The 18,349-nt window shown below is 45.8% G+C and overlaps 1 protein-coding gene across 2 annotated transcripts in view; it reads left to right on the forward strand.

Annotated features, from left to right (window-relative positions):
- Nucleotides 1-926: 926 nt before the first annotated feature.
- tnr (tenascin R (restrictin, janusin)) overlaps nucleotides 927-18,349 on the forward strand; it is a 177,691-nt gene continuing 160,268 nt past the window's right edge. For both annotated transcript variants that reach the window (XM_071376932.1, XM_071376933.1), the window contains exon 1: nucleotides 927-1,232. The gene's annotated coding sequence lies outside the window, so the exon portion shown is untranslated. The remainder of the gene's footprint in view (nucleotides 1,233-18,349) is intronic.

Consider the following 18,349-nt stretch of genomic DNA (forward strand, 5'->3'; position numbering starts at 1 on the left):
GTTTAACACTGTTTCGGTTACTACATGATTCCATATGTGTTATTTCATAGTTTTGATGTCTTCACTATTATTCTACGGTGTAGAAAAATATTTACAAAATAAAGAAAAACTCTTGAATGAGTAGGTGTGTTCAAACTTTTGACTGATACTGTACATTTTTGCCAACACATGGCTAACATTTGTTCAACCAGCTAAACAGCCTCTTTCAGCAAAAATAGTTTTGGAATTACATTTCTAGCTAATAGACTATGAGTTTATATTTCCTCTTCCAATTATAATGTAGGGAGGTCAGAATAATGAATAACTATCTACCATATCTATTATTTTTTTTAATGTTGGTTACTTCTTTCCATTATAATACACCTGATGATAGGACAATACGTGTTTTTTTTTAAAAGTAGACTAACTTACTGTGAGATAAATCCTAACCTTTCAAAAAGTGTGGCTATCTATGATCCCCTGCCACCAACTGGATTATACTAGATGGTAAGTGGAGTTTTCCTTTAAACCTCGTCATATTCAGATACTATCAGAATTGTGTAAAACCAGTCAGGTAGAAGCATCAATGAGTGCTTGTTCACCTTCATGTGTGTATAGTTATTTGGTTATGATTGCCTGCTGAAACATTAATTCACATCTCTGTTACATACAGTATATTTTCTTGAAGGTAGGTGTCCTGCTGCCTGCTGACCGCCCAGGTTGCACCTTGTTCTTCAGAGGCATCATGCATTTACCCAGGCACCCTCCTCCCTCCTGCCTCCCCTCCCCTTCTCAATGTGTACTGAGCTGGGACAATCACAGTGAGATTGCTACAAGTAGTGTCTGGAACGCCCACTAGGGGCTGCACTAGTAGAGGAACAGCACAGAGAGATCAATACAGCACACCAAGAGAGAGAGAGAGAGCGAGAGAGTGAGAGAGAGCGAGAGGCAGAGAGCGAGTCAGAGAGCGAGAGGCAGCGAGCGAGTCAGAGAGCGAGTGGAGGAGAGAGAGAGCAAAAGCGAGAAGCACACATTGCTTCCCCACTGCAGCTGTGAGAAGCAGGGAGAGAGGAGAGCTCTCATCTGATCAGCAGTAGTAACAATACAGGGCTAAATACATACTTGGCCTAAAGATCAATACAGTCAGCAAAAGATGCTAGGAGAGTGAGAGAGAAGCCTCTTGGAGATCAGTGTACAGCGAGAGAAAGGAACCGGCACCAGAGGGAAGAGAGAGATAAACCGAGGGAAATTGGGTAAGTTAGACTGCATGTTTTTAAAAAATGTTTTTTTTTTCAGGTATAGCTTTGTTCCTGGCGGGGGTTTGGTTGATGGGGGCAAGATAACAAATATATCAATCAAACATTATCCTGCTGAGCAGAGGGGCCACAACAATATCCAGCTAATGACTCCTCAGCAGGGACTAAACAGCAGACAACATCAGGAAACTAAACCCCTCTAATGTTGTTAGAAACAGTTTCATCAAGCGCTAGAGCAATTTCATGTTACATTAATTGATACTGATACAATTTCACAGGACAATGAGTACTCCAAAAGTAATGCAAAAGTACTGCAGACTTTAATGGCAAGCACATTCCATATCACAACAAAATCAGTACACTTCAAAAAACTTTTTTTTTTAAATATAGTATATGGTATATGGTTCCGTATATAGTTACTCTGTATTTTACTGGAAAAATTTAATAAAAACTCAAAAATCATAATCTTTATCATTACTTAACCTTTTTTAACAATAAATGACATGTTCAATTGATCACATAATGTAGCATGCATGTTATAGATGTATAGCTTTATTCCGTGTGCCGAGTATACAATAAGAAACAGACCCATAACTGACTTGTTTTGGAGGAACACTGAGCACAGTATCAGTGTCCCTAATTTTCCCCACATATTCAAGTGTCTCAACTAGCAACCACCAGGTCACTGAGTCTTGATCACATTGTTGTGTGAAACTAAACCAATGCTATCATTGTATTTTAGTTTTATTTCCCCAAATCAAATCTAAGCCAAGTATTATTGCTGTTGACTAAGAAAATTACTGTGTAAACATCCAATCATTTGTTTAATGCTGTGTCAGATAAGGATGATATAGTGTGGTTTATATCTCCATAAATAATATATTTATCTCATGGTATTCTTTTTTGGGAAACATTTAGCTATATATCTGCTGTTCCTCTAGACAGCATCACCAAGTGAAGGTTATTGTCATATATCTCATGTGTCTAATTGGTCAAAGTCAGCTGAGCATATTGTCCATGGACCAGAGAGTCGGAGGTTTGCTGTTAGATATTAGCATGATATTAACATCTGGTGAGGGGTGTCCTAGGGCATACCCTTTTGGATGATTTACAATCTGTACAGAAATCTCACACCATTGCAAAATAACTCTGTTGGTCCATTCTGTGTTGTGATTTTGAGATATAATTGGGTTAATTTTAGGCACCACCTTTGAGTTGTGTCTGATGTGGATGTATGCTGAAAGAGTCTGAAGGTATAGAGTAGTGTTCTTCTGTTCTGAGATATCGTTTGGTTCATTTTAGGCACCACCTTCATGCTGTGTGCGGTGTGGATATAGGCTGGCTGTGAGTCTGGAGGTAGAAAGGAATCAGTATTAGGATTCCTACCTCCCATCCTCTCAATTCCCTTCTCCCCTGTGACCCTGTGTCATTAGCATGAGCCATGCTTTCAAAGGTTCCCTAAGTCTGAAAATGTAGATAACATTCTCTCTATTTCATCTACTAAGTAGATCCATCCATCCATAAAGTGTGACTTCGGTTAGAAGCTAGCTTGCTAACCATACAGTGATCAATGAATGTGTGTAAAATGGCTGAAAATCACAAGGCATAATATGTCTGTGCTATATGTTAAGAGAATTGATAGAAAAATATCGTAACCTATTCCTTGTGGACTTTTGTTCATTAATGACGCTTAGAAATAGACTCATTCATTAGGTTAGGTTAAAAATATTGACATCATTAAGTGGTGCTCTTTCTCTTTTTTGCCTCAGCTTGTTTCATTACTCTAGAGCTCAGGACGGTTTCTTTTTGTTCTCTATGTGAATAATTAATATTTACCAGTGTGCCAATGGGTAGCCAAACAACAAGATGATGTTAGTCTATGTGGTCATTAATCATTTACATAATATTTAAATCCTGGGGATTTAGTTCCCTGTTGCGCCCAGCGGTGATTTTGTTAGAGAAGTTTCCCCATTACTCCTCATTATTCTGCATTCAAATGGAGGTATTTCATTCATTTGCATCATCAATCAAATAATGTATTCAGACAAACAGAGCTGCCAAAACACTGCTCAGGTGTACATAATACCAATAGCCAGATCCACCTAAATTTGTACCATTGTGTTTCTCTCGGGCCAATGTAATAAAGAAACTGACAGTGTGATGAACAGCTTCTTGCAAAAAAATTGCAACTGAGGACTTCTGAATAGTCTCTGGTTTCCTCCATCATGCTATGCCAGTTCAAGCTTATTTTAGGACAATATTATTACACTTACAATCAAAGGTCATTAGCTAATGACAGTGGATGCATGCAATGCACAGTGATGATACAGTATAGAGATGGTGCTATGTGGTTGCTCTGGATTATTCTACCAGTCTTCCATACATCCCTTTGGGGTCACCATGGTCCGTTCTGTCATATTCTCAATCTGTTTGATGAATGTTCTGTAGACCCTGCACTGATTTGTCTGCACCACACACAGAAAAAGCCACACAAGCATTTCCATTTCCCCAAATCAGAGTATAGAAAACAGAAGAAAATGAAACACACAAACTCATGCTCATGCAAATCTTCCTACCTACGCAACCCTCTGTTTCCCTGGCGAGAGATAGAGTAAGAGCCCATTTGAAATGTACAATGTTACTTATTATCATGCACCCGTGGTAGCATGGCTTTTTTCTCATCACCAGTGGGGGAGTTAAAGTGCATTGGCTTGCAGTGGTGCCAGGCTTCTATTCTGGCCTGTGGAGAAAAGCTCTGGAGACAATCCTCTGGCACAACAAAGCACTAGTGTTGAACTTAGACCACGCCTGTCTTCATTAATGTTTATGATGAATATATTAATTATGAAGATCTTATTACACTGTTTCTGTTTGGCTGCCCAAGGCAGGCTGCATACAGTAGTAGCATTCTCTGTATGTCCTCTATTCGAAAGTCTGCATGCTCATTGAGCACCGAAATGATACCAGACTGGGATAAATGTTAAGTGACAGTGGGCGAGCAACAAGTCAGCAGTTAGGTGGTCAGGAGTCTTATCCGGCAAGATAGATTCCGACTACCTACAGTTTGCTTTGAATTGCAGTGCTGGGCAGAGAAAATCAGCAATCGATGGAGGGCTAAAAATTCCCAGTTATATACTGCTCAGTGACAAAGAACGTTTGTCTTATCAGCTCTGTTTGATCATGCCTGAGCTAACCAGGCGATTGATTGTGCCATAAACCTGAAGGAAATGGGGAGGGAAAAAAAGCATAAATCAAATATGATTTCCAATAGCTGGACAGGAGCTTTGGATTAGCTTTAATTCTCCTCGGATTCACAACAGTATATTACTGCTTGTGTAGACAGAAAACCCAGAGAACACTTAAACTGAACCGCAATAAAAAGTTAGGAAGGATGAGGATGAATGAAGACCATCCATCTTTCAGCTAATAATCATTTGAAACATAGGCCCTCTTTAATTATTTTTGCTATTTCGTTAGGACACTTCTAAGACCAGATCACTAAAAGTATAGTATGTGGACTTATTCTCTTTATATTTGTAAAGGTGTTTTGTTTTATTTGATCTTCACAACAGTCATGGGATTTGTTCATCATCCCCAGTTTGGTATAATTTCTGCTTCTCTGATCCAGGTGTAGCAGCATACTATAGGGTGCTTCAAATAAATCATTTTGTAAGGAATATACAGTACAGTATCTCTTTAACAAGCATTTGCCTTACGGGTCTCTGGGGTTATTTTTATCCACATTTTTCTCCTCCCAACGTTAGGGAACGAGGAGGGCCATGCTAATGACTTCTTATTAGTGGGATGAGAGCACTGGCGTAACACAGTTTCTCTGGTCAGAGTTCACCCCCCCCCACCTTCCCTAAAATCAAAATTAATTGAATGCGTCAGCCAGCCAGCCACTCACAAAGTATAGACTTCCGATCGCTGTCCAAATTGCGACATGACTATGCATCTGCCTATCGAATCGATGATGGACTTTCTGTGGTGCCAGGGCATGTAGCCTATAGCTTTGCTTTAGCTAATAGATCAATGTTTATTGGTAGGCATATTTGGTCGTGATTTTCTCATGTTAAGCCTAACATTTCACAAAGCTATACAGTGCATTCGAAAAGTATTCAGACCTCTTAAATTAAAAAATATATAATAATAAATCTTTGTAGCTTTATTCTAAAATGTATTAAATAAAAATGATCCCTCATCAATCTACACGTAATACCCCATAATGACAAAGCAAAAATAGGTTTTTACAAAATGTTGCACATTTATTACAAATAAAAAACAGAAATTCCTTATTTACATAAGTATTCAGACCCTTTGCCATGAGACTTGAAATCAGGTGCATCCTATTTCCATTGATCATCCTTGAGATGTTTCTACAACTTGATTCGAGTCCACCTGTGGTAAATTCAATTGATTGAACATGATTTGGAAAGGCTCACACCTGTTTATATCAGGTCTCACAGTTGACAGTGCATGTCAGAGCAAAAACCAAGCCATGAGGTCAAAAGAATCGTCCTTAGAGTTCTGAGACAGGATTGTGTCGGGGCACAAATCTGGGGAAGGGTACCAAAACATTTCTGCAGCATTGAAGGTCCCCAAGGACACAGTGACCTCCATTCTTAAATGGAACAAGTTTGGAACCACCAAGACTCTTCCTAGAACTGACCACATGGCCAAACTGAGCAATCGGGGTAGAAGGGCCTTGGCCATGGAGGTGACCAAGAACCCGATGGTCAATCTGACAGAGCTCCAGAGTACCTCGGTAGAGATGGGAGAACCTTCCAGAAGGACAACCATCTCTGCAGCACTCCACCAATCAGGCCTTTATGGTAGAGTGGCCAGACGGAAGCCACTCCTCAGTAAAAGGAGTTTTCCAAAAGGAACCTAAAGGACTCTCAGACCATGAGAAACAAGATTCTGTGGTCTGATGAAACCAAGATTGAACTCTTAGGCCTGAATGCCAAGCGTCACGTCTGGAGGAAACCAGGCACCACTCATCACCTGGCCAATACCATCCCAACAATGAAGAATGGTGGTGGCAGCATCATGCTGTGTGGATGTTTTTCAGCGGCAGGGACTGGGAGAATAGTCAGGATCGAGGGGAAAAATGAACGGAGCAAAGTACAGAGAGATCCTTGATGAAAACCTTCTCCAGAGCACTCAGGACCTCAGACTGGGGCAACGGTTCACCTTCCAACAGGACAATGACCCTAAGCACACAGCCAAGACAACGCAGGAGTGGCTTTGGAACAAGTCTCTAAATGTCCTTGAGTGGCCCAGCCAGAGCCCGGACATGAACCCGATTGAACATCTCTGGAGAGACCTGAAGATAGCTGTGCAGCAGCGCTCCCCATCCAACCAGACAGAGCTTGAGAGGTGCTGCAGAGAAGAATGGGAGAAACTCCCCAAATATAGGTGTGCCAATCTTGTAGTGGCATACCCAAGAAGATTCGAGGCAGTAATGGCTGCGAAAGGTGCTTCAACAAAGTACTAATGGTCTGAATACTTACAGTTCAAGTCGGAAGTGTCAGGTTTTGGCCAGGACTGTTCAGGTTTTGTTCACTAGATGTCCCCCTTGCACCTTTTTTGTACCTTTTGTTTTTCTTGCCCTAATTATTGTTTGCACCTGTAAGTCATTCCCTTGTTAGTATTTAAACCCTGTGTGTTCCTCAGTTCCTTGCTCAGTGTTAGTATGTTAGCACCCAGCCCCAGCCTTTGTGATCATTTTTCTCTTGTTGGATTTTCCAGAGGTTCTCTGGTTTTGTTCTCGTGTATTTTTGGATTGGTCTTTTGAGGTTTGTTTTTTCCCTTGCTGTTTTTACCACTTTGTGGATTTTCTTTGTATTTTGGAAGATATCTATTTTTTATTAAACCACCATCTCTAGTACTGCTGTGTCTGCCTCATCTTCTGGGTTCTGCCCATTATTAGTGACTGTTTCTCGCACTGGGTCCTGACAGAAACACTGAGCCATTAATATGAACCCAGAGGCAGCCAGTACCCAGGACTTTTTTCCCATGCTGTCCCACCACGAGGGGACTGTCCAACGTCACGAAGCTGCTCTGGTTCAGCAAGAGGCCTTACTGGCTGGACATTCTCAACTTCTGTCGGAGATGATGACTTCCATAAAGCAGATTTCTGATCAACTTTCTCCTGCAACCGCTTCTGCTCCAGTTCATCAGATTCAAGTGCCCGTGGCAGTTAAACCCCTGGCTGAACCTCGTCTGCCGCCTCCCCAACGGTTCTCAGGTGATCCGAGTGTTTGTAAGGGGTTTTTCACCCAATGTTCTCTCTCCTTCGAGCTGCAACCCTCGTCGTTTCCCACCGACCGGTCCAAGATAGCATATATCATCACCCTGCTGTCGGAAAAAGCCCTAGCCTGGGCTACTGCTGTGTGGGATGCCCAAAGTCCCTGCTGTGCCAGCTACTCTACCTTTGCTGAAGAATTCAAGCGAGTGTTTCAAGGTCCTACCAGCGGTCCTGACTCAGCCAAACAGCTCCTGACTCTCCGCCAAGGTCGGCGCAGCGTGATGGACTATGCCATCCAGTTCCACACGGTGGCAGCAGCGAGTGGCTGGAACGACGAGGCGCTCACAGTGTGCTTTTTGAAGGGTCTTTCCGACACCATCCAAGATGAACTGGCCACTCGGGAACCACCAGACAACCTCGAGTCCCTGATCAAGTTGGCTTCACGCATAGACCAGCGTCTGAGAGAGAGAGAGCTCAACCGTAGATCTCTCACCCTAGCTCCTATCGGTCCCAGCTCTGAGTCTCCACCTTTATCCTCGCTGACTCCACCGGAACCCATGCAGGTTGGACGCATCTCCCAGGCTGAGAGAGACCGCCAGATGAGGGAGCGATGCTGTCTATATTGCGGCAAACCGGGCCATTTCCTCTCCACGTGTCCCGGGCTCCAGGGAAAACGCACTCTCCCGTGCAGGCCTGGGAGGACTGTAACGGGAAACATAACCTCCTCCCATCCATCCAACTCCCGCCTGCTCATTCCAGTTACCCTTTCCTGGGACAACCACGAGCTTCCCCTTCAAGCCTTGGTAGACTCTGGAGCCGCAGGTAACTTCATGGATGGTGTCTGGGCGAAGGAGAATGGCGTTCCCTCTGAACCTCTAAGTGACCCCATAAGGGTTACTACGTTGGATGGAAGCCCTTTGGGATCTGGACTTGTCACTCGTGTCACTACCCCCTTGCGACTTTCAGTTTCCCAACACCAGGAAGTGATGAACTTTCATCTGACCTCGTGTTCCGAGTTCCCTATCGTCCTTGGATACCCCTGGCTTCACAGCCATAACCCTCACATCGACTGGTCTGTGGGCACTATCAAGCAGTGGGGTCCTACGTGCCAAGCCACTTGTATCTTCCCAAGTTCCCCGAGTTCCCCTCCCGAGTCTCTAGAATCCATCGACCTGTCCCGAGTTCCCGAGTGTTACCATGACCTCAAACCGGTATTTAGCAAACAGAGGGCCACCAAACTACCACCCCATAGACCTTACGATTGCCCCATCGACCTGTTTCCGGGCACCTGCCCCCCCAGGGGCCGGATCTTTTCCCTATCTCCTCCCGAACGAGCTGCTATGGATACCTACATCAAGGACGCTCTGGCAGCAGGCCTCATGCGTCCACCCACCTCGCCGGCGGGAGCAGGGTTTTTCTTTGTGGCCAAAAAAGACGGGGGATTACGTCCTTGCATCGACTACCGGGGACTTAATGCCATAACCGTCCGTAACCGCTACCCGCTACCCCTTATGGCCACAGCCTTTGAGCTGCTCCAGGAAGCAGTTGCCTTCACTAAGCTTGACCTGCGGAACGCATACCATCTTGTGCGGATCAAACCCGGTGACGAGTGGAAGACCGCTTTCAACACGCCTACTGGTCACTACGAATACTTGGTGATGCCCTTCGGCTTGACCAACGCTCCGGCTGTGTTCCAAGCGCTCATAAACGATGTGCTTAGGGATATGCTTAACATCTTCGTGTTTGTTTACTTGGATGACATCCTCATCTTTTCGAGCTCCCTTCAAGAACACACTAAGCATGTCAGACAAGTACTCAAACGCCTCCTTGACAGCCATTTGTACGTTAAGCCGGAAAAATGTGAATTCCATTCCTCCCGAGTACAATTCCTGGGATTTGTAGTGGAACCCGGTCGAGTCCAGATGGACCCCAAGAAGGTAGGGGCGGTAGCGGATTGGCCCACCCCCAAGTCCGTTAAGGAAGTTCAGCGTTTCCTGGGCTTCACCAACTTTTACCGCAAGTTCATCAAGAACTTCAGCTCGGTGGCAGCCCCTCTCTCAGCTGTAACCAAGGGTGGCAACACAAGGTTTCTGTGGGGAAGAGAAGCTGAGACGGCCTTCCAAGGACTCAAGCAGCGCATCCTCTCTGCTCCCATTCTGACACTACCAACGGCGGATGTACCTTTTGTGGTGGAGGTAGACGCATCAGAGGTTGGGGTTGGAGCTGTCCTGTCTCAGAGGGGTGAAGACAAGAAGCTTCATCCTTGCGCCTTCTTCTCTCACCGGCTTACCCCGGCCGAGAGGAATTACGATGTGGGGGATCGTGAACTCCTAGCGGTTAAGATGGCATTGAAGGAATGGAGACACTGGCTCGAGGGGGCTTCTCAACCGTTTCAAGTGCTTACGGACCACAAAAATCTGGAGTATATCCAGCAGGCGAAGCGGTTGAACTCCAGACAAGCTCGATGGTCTCTTTTCTTCAGCCGATTTCAGTTTATCCTCACCTATAGACCCGGGTCGAAGAATCTCAAACCGGACGCCTTGTCACGAATCTACTCTCCTGCCATTCGAGAAGATACTGACATGACTGTCCTTCCGGCCGCTAAGATCGTGGCTCCGATCTCGTGGCAAGTGGAGGATACCGTGAAACAAGCCCAAGCCATCGAACCGGGCCCTGGAGGAGGTCCTGCCAATCGGTTGTTTGTTCCCAAGGCAGCAAGGTCCCAAGTCCTTCTGTGGGGGCACTCCTCTCGCCTCACCTGTCACCCGGGCGTAGGTCGCACCTTGGAGTTCATTCAGCGTAAGTTCTGGTGGCCCACCATAAAAGAAGACGTTGCCACTTTCGTCAAGGCCTGTTCCGTGTGCTGCCAGGGCAAATCTTCTCACCTCCGCCCTCAAGGACTCCTTCACCCTCTATCTATTCCCCACCGACCCTGGTCCCATATCTCATTGGACTTTATTACTGGCCTTCCTCCGTCCCATGGTAATACTACTATCCTAGTCATCATCGACAGGTTTTCTAAGGCGGCCAGGTTCGTTCCCTTGACTAAGTTACCTTCTGCCAAGGAAACGGCTGAGTTGGTGATTAACCATGTGTTCCGAGTCTTCGGCATTCCGCAAGATATGGTTTCCGACAGAGGTCCCCAGTTCGCCTCAAGGTTTTGGAAGGCCTTCTGCCAACTCATAGGGGCCACTGCCAGTCTATCTTCAGGGTACCATCCGGAGTCCAATGGCCAAACCGAGAGGATGAATCAAGAGCTGGAAACCACCCTCAGATGTATGGTCTCGAACAACCCGTCCACATGGTCGTCCTTCATGGTTTGGGCCGAGTACGCGCACAACACCTTGTGCTCCTCCTCCACTGGTATGTCCCCGCACGAGTGTCAGTTTGGCTATGCTCCTCCATTGTTCCCGGACCAGGAGGCAGAAGTCAGTGTGCCTTCAGCCTCGAGGTTCATCAGACGCTGTCGGCTTACGTGGAAGAAGGCCCGTCTTAATCTTCTGCGTTCCTCACAGAGGTACCAACAACAAGCCAACAGACGTCGCCGTCCCGGGCCTACCCTGCGCCTCGGCCAGAGAGTATGGCTCTCAACCAAGAATTTACCGCTACGGGTGGAGTCTCGCAAACTGTCCCAGAAATTCATCGGTCCCTTTAAGGTTGCCAGAAGAGTGAACCCCGTTACTTTTCGCCTGCACTTACCCAGATCCCTTAAAATTAATCCCACGTTTCACATTTCTTTATTAAAACCTGTTTTTTTTTCTCCCCTTATCCCGGCAGGCAGACCTCCCCCTCCGCCCCGTATCATCGGAGGCCAGTCGGCTTATACCGTCCATCGGATACTGGATTCCCGCCGGGTGCAGCGGTCCTGGCAGTATCTGGTGGACTGGGAAGGCTACGGTCCCGAGGAGCGCTCCTGGGTTCCTGCCAAGGACATACTGGACCCTGACCTCATTCGTCAGTTCAGGGTCCTCCACCCTGAGAAGGCTGGTAGGAACGTCAGGAGCCGTTCCTAGGGGGGGATTCTGTCAGGTTTTGGCCAGGACTGTTCAGGTTTTGTTCACTAGATGTCCCCCTTGCACCTTTTTTGTACCTTTTGTTTTTCTTGCCCTAATTATTGTTTGCACCTGTAAGTCATTCCCTTGTTAGTATTTAAACCCTGTGTGTTCCTCAGTTCCTTGCTCAGTGTTTGTATGTTAGCACCCAGCCCCAGCCTTTGTGATCATTTTTCTCTTGTTGGATTTTCCAGAGGTTCTCTGGTTTTGTTCTCGTGTATTTTTGGATTGGTCTTTTGAGGTTTGTTTTTTCCCTTGCTGTTTTTACCACTTTGTGGATTTTCTTTGTATTTTGGAAGATATCTATTTTTTATTAAACCACCATCTCTAGTACTGCTGTGTCTGCCTCATCTTCTGGGTTCTGCCCATTATTAGTGACTGTTTCTCGCACCGGGTCCTGACAGGAAGGTTACATACACTTAGGTTAGAGTCATTAAAACTCATTTTTTAACCACTCCACAAATTTCTTGTTAACAAACTATAGTTTTGGCAAGTCAGTTAGGACATCTACTTTGTACATGACACAAGTCATTTTCCAACAATTGTTTACAGACTGATTATTTCGCTTAGAATTCACTGTATCACAATTCCAGTGGGTCAGAAGTTTACATAAACTAAGTTGACTGTGCCTTTAAACAGCTTGGAAAATTCCAGAAATTATGTCATGGCTTTAGAAGCTTCTGTTAGGCTAATTGACATCATTTGAGTCAATTGGAGGTGTACCTGTGGATGTATTTCAGGGCCTACCTTCAAACTCAGTGCCTCTTTGCTTGACATCATAGGAAAATCAAAAGAAATCAGCCAAGACCTCAGAAAAAAAATTGTAGACCTCCACAAGTCTGGTTCATCCTAGGGAGCAATTTCCAAACGCCTGAAGGTACCACGTTCATTTGTACAAACAATAGTATGCATGTATAAACACCATGGAACCACGCAGCCGTCATACCGCTCAGGAAGGAGACGCATTCTGTCTCCTAGAGATGAACGTACTTTGGTGCGAAAAGTACAAATCAATCCCAGTACAACAGCAAAGGACCTTGTGAAGATGATGATCATCTGTTTCCATCTGCCAATTTATTGGCTGTCCAGTATCAGGACGACCTGTCCCAGAGCTTCCTATACAGTTAATCTTTTTCCTTAACGTGTTGAGGGCAGCAATTAAGGGGAATGTGAGAGGCTTAGTTAAAGATGTTGCAGAACTTCGGTATATGAAACACCACTCCCTTCTGCCTGGTTTCCCTGATGTTGCCACAGCAATCAAGCTGTTTTTAACCCTAACCCTAACCCATTAACTGTCACTTTTTCAGAGAGATCATTTTCTAAATAAATCTCATAAAGAACAACCTAAGAAGTATTAGGCTCTCGTTCTGATATGCGCTTTTGAACACCTGAGTAAGGTAAACTCATTGCACTGGTGGTGTCTTAGTCTTTACCACAGCATTTGTTTACCGATATCCCCCTACTTTCAATGATTTCATTTTCAAGGCCTGAAGCACTTCGACCAGTCACATTCTTGAAGCCCAAGAAACAGGTACTTAGCTTCCTAGTAGATTTGGAAATTAAAAAGGGTTATGAATGACTTTTTGGAGGGTTACTGTCAAAATGATTTATTAAATGAAGAAAAAATATACCGATGCCAAACAGGCGCATGGGCCCCAAGAGCTTGTCTGTGGCCGGTACAATTTCTTTCCACAGCATCCATGCATCCATTATGCTGGTCTATTCTGTGTATAGCTTCTGCCAAGGGTTTCCAACTCTTACGCTTCTCTGAATCAAACCCATCTTTAAAAACTTCTTAGGGATAGCCTCCTTTTTTTTCAATATTATCCTAAAATGACAAACCCAAATCTAACTGCCTGTAGCTCAGGCCCTGAAGCAAGGATATGCATTTTCTTGGTACCATTTGAAAGGAAACACTTTGAAGTTTGTGGAAATGTGAATTGAATGTAGGAGAATATAATACAATACATCTGGTAGGAGAAAATACCACCTACCACCATCTTTGAAATGCAACAGATAGGTCCCACATCTAGCCATCACTCTGTTTGTAATTCCGATGATGTCCACAAGATGGCAGCAGTGTATGTGCAAAGTGTCAGACGGATAACTTGAAGTATGAGCAAACTACATGACATTTAGTGTGAAGTCACCCAGGTACATTTGGGCAAATCGTGAAGGAGACATTTACATTCACATTACATTTGTATGCAAGAATATCGTCAAATCTGTATACTTGGACTTTGATTTAGCTTTTCCAGTATTAGTAGCCATATTATAAGTTGAACTGTTTGCTGTAGACCTTTGGTCAATGCAGCGACTACGGGGAGGAGGCAAGCTTAAAGTTCATGCTTGGAGCCCCACAGCATGCTATGAAGTATTTGCTTAGATGCAAGAGACACCTTAGCCAAAGGGTAAATATGTTTGGGGTGTTTAGTGTCTTTCTCTTCATATCTGTATTGCAGTTTCAGATGCTGCTTCCTAATAGTGTGTAGATAAAACACCTTCATCAAGTATTCACACCCCTTAACTTTTTCCACATTTTGTTTTGCTACAACCTGAATGTAAAATGTCTTAAATTTACATTTTTTGTGTCGCTGCCCTACACACAATACCCTATAATATCAAAGTGGAATTATGTTTTTCGAAGTTTTTACAAATGAATACAAAATGAAAGCTGAAAGTGTTTTGAGTCAATAAGTATTCAACCCCTTTGTTATGGCAAGCCTAAATACGCTCAGGAGTAAACATTTGCTTAACAAGTCAAATAATAAGTTGCAATAATAGTGTTGACTACCTCATGAAATGACTACCTCATCTCTGTACCCCACACATACAAGTGAAGTTACAAGTGAACTTATTAATTACTCTTTGGATGGTGGTATCAATAAACCCAGTCACTACAAAGATACAGGCGTCCTTTCTAACTCAGTCGGAGAGGAACAAAACCATTCAGGGATTTCCACCAGACACCAGGAGATTAATTTACCTTTCAGCAGGACAATAACCTAAAACACAAGGCCAAATCTACACTGGTTGCTTGCTTCCTAAGAAGACAATGGCTGAGTGGCAGAGTGTTGACTTTAATCTACTTCAAAATCTATGGCAAGACCTGAAAATGGTTGTCTATAAATGACAACCAATTTGACAAAGATTGACACATTATTTTAAGAATAATAGGCAAATGTTGCACAATACAGGTGTGGAAAGCTCTTAGAGACTTACCCAGAAAGACTCACAGCTGTAATCGCTGCCAAAGGTGCTTCTGCAAAGTATTGACTCAGGGTGTGAATACTTACAGTACCAGTCAAAAGTTTGGACACACCTACTCATTCAAGGGTTTTTCTTTATTTCTACTATGGTAGAATAATAGTGAAGACATCAAAACTATGAAATAACACACATGGAATCGTGTTGAGGGGGGATATTTAATCTGAAAACTAACTGTTATTGGCAGAAAGGTCTGGAACTCTTTGTTATTGGTCTATATTATCTTATATCGCCTGGTGATGTCACCGTCAAGCCACAAGTGCAATATGTCAAATCACAGTATCAAATATGAAATAGTATCAACACAGCATCAAATAGTATCAAATATTATCAAATACTTCAACATGCTTTCTTACATAAGGCAACAGGGTGACAACCAGAAACAAGTACATGCCCCAACAACCTGTTCGTCTATTTGTTGTTTGAACTCCTCTAGGGACACCAGGTCCTGTGGCTTTAGGTTGACTTGGAGGGAATTCCAACACCAGGGGGCTGAGTAATGAAAATACTTTTTTCCATGCTCTGTTCTAATGTTCAGGACTGTTAGCATACTCAGATTTGTGTTTCAAGTTTCCAGTCAATAATTAAATATTTCAGTGTGTCCTAGGCCATATAGTTTTACATATTTGAGCCAATCGTTATAATAATTACTTGAGTAGATATCACGACTTCAGCCGAAGTTGGTCCCTCTCCTTGTTCGGGTGGCGTTCTGCGGTCGAAGTCGCCGACGTTCTAGCCATCTGATCCATCTAGCCAGCTGATCCTCTTTTCATTTTCCTTTGGTTTTGTCTTGTTTTGTATCACACCTGATTCCAATCCCATTCATTATTTGTTGTGTATTGTGTTGTGTTTGTAAGCTATGTCCAAGATATGTTTTGTACCCACTTGTATTATTTTGTATATTTTGGTTTTCCAAGGTTTTGAGCACTTATTAAACTGCTCCGTTTTATACCAAGTTCGATCTCCTGCACCTGACTTCCCTGCCACCAGCACGCACCCTTACAGAATTACCGACCAAGTATAGAGTCAGCAGGAGCAGGTACCCCGGTTATAGGGGTGGAGGAGCGCGTCCTGGAGCACGCAGCAATGCTTCACCATCTTGGCACCGCCGTGGACCGCGTTGTCCGGACTATGGACCGCTGGGAGAGACATGGAGTTCTTCCAGCGCCTCCACCAGTACAACCGGGTTCTTTTCTGAGCGCCCCTTTTCTACCTGGTTCCAGTGGGATTCGTCTCTCCCTGCCCCAAGAGTTCGACGGAGAGGCTGCGAACTGCCAGGGGTTCCTGCTTCAACTGGAGCTATACCTGGCCACTGTCCACCCGGCTCCATCGGGCCGTGAGAGGGTGTCCGCCCTCGTCTCATGCCTCACCGGGAAAGCCCTGGAGTGGGCCAATGCCGTGTGGAGAGAGGGAGATGCGGCGTTGGACCAGTTTGAGGAGTTCACCCGCCCGAGGGTAGAGCGGAGGGTGAGCGCATCTTCCATCTGAGGCAGGAGACAAGTAGCACCCATGAGTTTGCTCTGGAGTTTAGGACCCTGGCTGCCGGCGCGGGATGGAGCGACAGGGCCCTGATCGACCATTACCGCTGCAGTCTGCACGAGGACGTCCGTCAGCAGTTGGCCTGCAGAGACACCACCCTCACGTTCGATCATCTGGTGGACTTGTCCATCTGACTGGACAACCTGCTGGCTACCCGCGGACGTTATGATCGGGGTACGGTGGTTCCATCCTCCCGCATCCCCTCTCCGATACCCATGGAGCTGGGAGGGGCGGTGTGCAGGGAGACCGGAGGGGTTTCCCGCTCATGCACCATCTGTGGCCGCAGAGGTCACACTGCCGGTCTGTCTCGGGTTGGTTCCTCTGGGGATCGAGGCAGCAGGCAGGGCGCTCTGGTGTCACCCCAGGTTATCCGGCACCATTCTCACCAAGAGCCCTCTGTTGCACAAATGTTTGTGTTTGTCATTTTCCCTAAGTTTTTCCAGTATTCCCAGCATAAGGCGCTCGTCGAATCAGGCGCGGCTGGGAATTTTATTGACAGAGCTTTGGCCCATAGCTTAGGGATCCCCATCGTTCCCGTGGATGTGCCTTTCCCCGTTCACGCCTTAGATAGTCGACCATTAGGGTCAGGGTTGATTAGGGAGGTCACCGCTCAATTTGGCTTGGTGACGCAGGGGGGTCATACGGAGAGAATTAGTCTCTTCCTTATTGACTCTCCTGCATTTCCCGTGGTGCTGGGCCTACCCTGGTTAGCTTGGCATAACCCCACTGTTTCTTGGTCACAGAGGGCTCTCACGGGGTGGTCGCGAGAGTGCTCAGGTAGGTGTTTAGGGGTTTCCGTTGGTGCTACTACGGTGGAGAATCCAGACCAGGTCTCCACCGTGCGCATTCCCCCTGAATATGCCGATTTGGCTCTCGCCTTCTCCAAAATGATACACGGGGCGCGCTTCTTCACCAAATTAGATCTCAGGAGCGCTTACAACCTGGTGCGTATCCGAGAGGGAGACGAGTGGAAGACGGCTTTCAGTACCACCTCTGGGCACTATGAATACCTCGTCATGCCGTACGGGTTGATGAATGCGCCATCAGTCTTCCAAGCCTTTGTAGACAAGATTTTCAGGGACCTGCACGGGCAGGGTGTAGTGGTGTATATTGATGACATTTTGATATACTCCGCTACACGCGCCGAGCATGTGTCCCTGGTGCGCAGAGTGCTTGGTCGCCTGTTGGAGCATGACCTGTACGTCAAGGCTGAGAAATGCCTGTTCTTCCAAGAGTCTGTCTCCTTCCTAGGGTATCGCATTTCCACCTCCGGGGTGGAGATGGAGAGTGACCGCATTGCAGCTGTGCGTAATTGGCCGACTCCCACCACGGTAAAGGTAGTGCAGCAGTTCTTAGGGTTTGCCAACTACTACCGGAGGTTTATCCGGGGTTTTGGTCAGGTAGCGGCTCCCATTACCTCACTGCTGAAGGGGGGCCCGGTGCGCTTGCAGTGGACAGCTGATGCGGACAGGAATTTTAGTCACCTGAGGGGTCTGTTTACCTCGGCTCCCGTGCTGGCCCATCCGGATCCCTCTTTGGCATTCATAGTGGAGGTGGACGCATCCGAGGCTGGGATAGGAGCTGTGCTCTCTCAGCGCTCGGGTACGCCACCGAAGCTCCGTCCCTGTGCCTTCTTCTCAAAGAAGCTCAGCCCGGCGGAGCGAAACTATGACGTGGGGGACCGGGAGTTGTTGGCTGTCGTTAAGGCTTTGAAGGTACAGAGACATTGGCTTGAGGGGGCTAGACACCCTTTTCTCATCTGGACTGACCACCGCAATCTGGAGTACATCCGGGCAGCGAGGAGACTGAACCCTAGCCAGGCAAGGTGGGCCATGTTTTTCACCCGTTTTGTGTTTACCCTTTCTTACAGACCAGGCTCCCAGAACGCGAAGGCAGATGCATTGTCCCGGCTGTATGACACAGAGGAGCGGTCCATGGATCCCACTCCCATACTCCCCGCCTCTTGCCTGGTGGCGCCGGTAGTGTGGGAGCTGGACACGGACATT

The sequence above is a fragment of the Salvelinus alpinus genome, chromosome 30 (genome assembly GCF_045679555.1).
Source record: "Salvelinus alpinus chromosome 30, SLU_Salpinus.1, whole genome shotgun sequence".
Taxonomy (NCBI): domain Eukaryota; kingdom Metazoa; phylum Chordata; class Actinopteri; order Salmoniformes; family Salmonidae; genus Salvelinus; species Salvelinus alpinus.